A 5000-nucleotide genomic window follows, 5' to 3' on the forward strand; every position below is an offset into this window, starting at 1 on the left:
CTGACCTGATGACTTGTGCAAGTACCCAAGAATATAAATGACTAGAAAAGGATCACTCCAGCTAACAAATAAGCTAATAAATCTTCATTAAATATATTTCTGTAGGGCATAGGCTACTTCTCATTTGATAATACATCATCAGAGAGATTTTTATGGTGGAGGTTTGTTGGCCACTCTGAAGTGGTCCCCTTTTAATATGTGATTGGACTGTCATTTTTAACTTGCAAAATGAATTTATATAGCAATAAGTGTAATTTTCCTATTTCCAAAGGCATTTATTTTTCTGTGTTTTCAAATGGTCTTGTTTTGGTCAACCAGGTTTTTGTACTGTAAGACTTGGCCTATTTCTTTATCAATTTATTTTAGTATAGTTTTACTTTCACACAGCTACATGGTACAAGGTAAAGTTTACCTGAAGTGGACAGAACAACAAAATTTATGGTACTTTTCACCTATGGCATTTCCTTGGCAAGTTGGTAATGAGAAAGTTGTACAACACATAAATAATATTCTGGTATATATTTAAATAGTAACAGTACTATGGTGATCAGTGGCACAGTGGTGGTGATGGTGGTAGTGTTGGTAACATTGACAACAATAATAATCAATTATTGTGGTGCATATAATGGCACAGGCAAAGAATTAGGTCCATGTCCACAGCAACTGGGTAGGGATCCAGAGGAAGAGCCTCTGAGAAATACATTGATAAGGTAGGAGTCTGGGGGGTGACACCTTAAGTTAGGAGAGATTTTGGTTCATATGGCAATGTCTCGAGATTACCAGGAGTGCACCCAAAGTTGATAGCTGGAGTAATAGTTACTCAGTCTTGGAGGTATGCACTTCAAAGTTAATAATTGTAAGGTTGGAAGGCTTTATGAAACGTAAGAATTACCAGGTAATTCTTTACAATATAATGCAACTTCACGTCACAAATTTTTTCCAACAATTTAAATTGTCATGACTGGGCATGACAACTCCGAGGGGAGCATTGATGAAGAGATTCACATCCCAACACCCACCTGGCACACACTGTCTTCACCTAGGTGTGCACCGTAAGCTAGAGCTGAATCTCAATAGCACCAAGTGGACTTAGGTTGTGACCAGCACTTTTTTTGTGGTATTACTTATCGTGTCTGCAGATTATTTCTTTGACTGATGACTATTAGTCTTGTACAAGAATAGCCTCTTCAATTTACTATAGCTTAGCATGTTCTTACCACAAAGATTAACCAATTTTTAAAGGTATCCATGCTAAATACTCTCCTTTTTGAATATCAAACTGGCTGCCGGTCAAATAAAATCCCTGATAATGTTACCAAGAGCAACACACAGAGATGCTGGGTAACAGACATTGCTACCTTATAAAGCATAAAAAATAAGTACTAAACAACACAAGCACAGCTGCAGCTGATTCATATTTACCATGAAATGAAGAGTGTTCTCTGCATATCACCACTCAGAGGATAAGTTTACAACACCCTCACACAGCCTGAGTTTTTAATGTTATATTTTTTCTAAGTAGGCACAAAGTGTTAATAAAGGGGAGTACAAAGGGGCTTGCCCCTCCTGTCTAGGGAATAAATAGAAGGTATAAAAACTTGGATTTGGATTCTGGGTTTGCATAATACCTTGGTCTTGGGACTTTGTATCTGGAGGGGCATCGCTCTCGGGATAATTCTTTACGGTATGGACGTAGTCGCCAGAGACTAAGTCCCCCAACTCCAGCCAACAATCTTGGGGGACACGTGGGGAACCGGGGGTTGGGGGGGGGAGTATAGAGTGGCCTCAGTTTGATTTGAGTGCCGGTAAATGACCAAAGGAAATTATGAATGCAAAGAAATGCGACTTTTCTGAAATGCGAACCAAACTTCATATTTACGAAGATCAAAGAATGCGACTTTTCGGAAATGCGAGCCAAATTTCATATTTACGAAGATCATAGAATGCGACTTTTCGGAGCCAAATTTCATATTCATGATGAAAAAGAATATGAGTGTTCGATTATGCCCGCCATAAAAATTAGGAAAGAGCAAGAAGCGCACACGGTTAACGACACAAAATTTACTCCACAATCCAAGTTGCCGTGACTGGGCGTGCCCTTTGGGCACTGCCCGAGGAGAAGGTTGATGGGGGGCTCTGCCTCCCAATACCCCCTGGCAAACATTCTCTTCACCTCGATATGCACGGCAAGATAGAGCTTGAAACAGGTCTGTTTTTTTACTTGTCTTACCAGTATATTTATTTACTTAGCCAAGGACCCCTCTCTTTTATCTCTTCTGCAGTGTAAAACAAAAGAAAACAAAAAACAAATATGATGTGACAACGTACCTTACTGCGGAAGGTACAATTTAGCAGCGGCAAGGAGGAACTGATGCAGTCTTTGATTGCAATCCGGGATATTCTTAATATCTAGTCTACAAATTGCACTACACTTTTCACACTTTTTTTCAGTTAATAAAAGTCCACGATTCTCTGAAGAAATGATAGGTCTTCTGTTTTTCCATGAAATTTAGAGTGGAAGTCTAATACACCACCATAGCACAGATGACACACATCGGTCATTGTCACTGAGAAGAATGAGGCAGGTCACCGGTGTATTCTAGAAATGTGCAGGTGTTAATTACATACTCGAAATAGCTTAAGCATTAACTGCGTGGTTTGAGTAGGTACGCAATCAAAAATCTTAATAGGTTGAAAAAATAAACATGGAAACAATTTTTTAATGTAAAAACAGCTAAAAGTGAATATATATGAACAGTAAATAGATGGCCGTGTATATTTTCATCATATTTGGAATATTATAATAAAACCTTAATGAGCAATTAAAATCTCTGATAAACTGCCGCCACCTGATTGGTCGTGACACTGTGTTGACGTAGGTGCGCAGTACGACAGAAAACGGTGTGCGAGTTGCGCGGCAACTTATTCTTTCGCACCGAGCGAGTGGACTTAGGCAGTGAGCGGCACTGTCCGCGACCTTTTTCCTTAATTTGTGGCGTTACCGTTCGTGTCTGCAAATTAGTTCCTGTACCGACGACTGTAACTTTTTGTTCTCTACAAGAATATCATCTTTAATTTGCGTTAGCTTAGTGCATCCATACCGTAAAGATTGACCGCTCTCGGTAACATAAACCATAATGACATAGCTCGGAGTACAATGAACGCTCGAAGAAACACTTCGCCATCGACTAGATAATGCTAAGGTAAATATTCAGAATACCTTCACATGACCTGTCACTACGATACGTTTCCACTGGACTCCTTTCATTCACATTCGGTCATGGGATGTTATTTTGCATACGGTACCAACGCTAAATTTAATCCCCTTCTTGTTAAAGTGTATGCCTTGGTGCTGCTGGTGTTGCTTAAGAAAGTTACAGACGAATGCCAACTTACCTCAAGAACAAAGGCGAAAAATGGGATGAATGAAGTACTCCACGAAGGTGAAGTTGTTATGGTGTGAACGTAAACATACTACATACAGCTTGCAAAATCGATAAAAATACGCGTTGTGAAGAATTTCAAAAATCTAGATAGATGTGAATAAGGCATTTCTATTCAATTTTCATGGTAAGTGATATTATATGATGGTGATTGCTAGAAGGATTAATGATATTAATAATTATTTATCAAGTATACAATACGGAATTAATCCTGTGCGATGTAGGGATCTACGATTTTTATTATATTGTATTATATTATATTATATTATATTATATTATATTATATTACATTATATTATATATATGTTATATATTTTTTGACGAGTTAGAATAATGACAAATAAGGAAATAAAAGATAACGACGATAAATAAATGAAGAGAAAAAAAAAAACTTGAGCACTGATATATGTGTCTGTTTTCTTTATTTGTAATTATTTTCCGGTTTTCTGTAAATCTCTCTCTCTCTCTCTCTCTCTCTCGCTCTCTCTCTCTCTCTCTCTCTCTCTCTCTCTCTCTCTCTCTCTCTCTTCACTTCCTCTCCTCTCTTTCTTCACTCACTCACTCACTCACTCACTCACTCTCTCTCTCTCTCTCTCTCTCTCTCTCTCTCTCTCTCTCACTCACTCACTCACTCTCACTCTCACTCTCCACGCACAAACACACACGCGCGCGCGCACACACACACACACACACGCGTGCACACACACACACACACACACACACACACACACACACACACACACACACACACACACACACACACACACACACACACACACACACACACACACACCACACACACACACACACACACACACACACACACACACACACACACATATGTATGTATGAATTTATACGCACTGAATATGCATGCATATGCATATATATATATATATATATATATATATATATATATATATATATATATATATATATATATATATATATAAATGTATATACACATACCTAAACATATACATATTTACATATATGTACACACACACACCACACACACACACACACACACACACACACACACACACACACACACACACACACACACACAATGTATGTATGAATTTATACGCACTGAATATGCATGTGTGCATATACGTATTTGTGCATACAAACACCCTCGTACACATACAGATATATAAACACATACACGACCGCCCACACCAAAGATTATTTTATAAAAGCTTTTGCCCAGATCACTAATTAAATTGCGTTATGTGAAACTAAGCCTGCATTCAGTTTATTAATTCAATTTCTTTTTCTTCGTAGTTTAAGCATACCTTCTATATTTATCTGGCCGAAAGATTGACAGCATAATTAACATTGAAATTCAACTAATTTTCATGACCCTGCATTTTTTATGGTGGAGGTTTATTGGCCACTTTTTAATATCTGATTGAACTGTTATTCTTATCTTGCACAATAAATTTAAGTAGCAATAAGAGTAATTTTCCTATTTCCATAGGTATTTATTTTTCTGTGATTCCAAATGGTCTTGTTTTGGTTAACCAGGTTTTTGGTACTGTAAGACTTGGCCTC

The 5000-nt window shown here is 37.8% G+C and overlaps 1 protein-coding gene across 1 annotated transcript in view; it reads right to left on the reverse strand.

The window, feature by feature from the left end:
- The window catches only part of LOC119574622, a 16667-nt gene extending 13182 nt beyond the window's left edge, over window positions 1–3485 (reverse strand). Inside the window, exon 1 of the mRNA XM_037921981.1 lies at window positions 3397–3485. The gene's annotated coding sequence lies outside the window, so the exon portion shown is untranslated. The remainder of the gene's footprint in view (window positions 1–3396) is intronic.
- Window positions 3486–5000: the final 1515 nt, after the last annotated feature.

This window comes from Penaeus monodon, chromosome 6, assembly GCF_015228065.2.
Source record: "Penaeus monodon isolate SGIC_2016 chromosome 6, NSTDA_Pmon_1, whole genome shotgun sequence".
In the NCBI taxonomy this organism is placed as follows: domain Eukaryota; kingdom Metazoa; phylum Arthropoda; class Malacostraca; order Decapoda; family Penaeidae; genus Penaeus; species Penaeus monodon.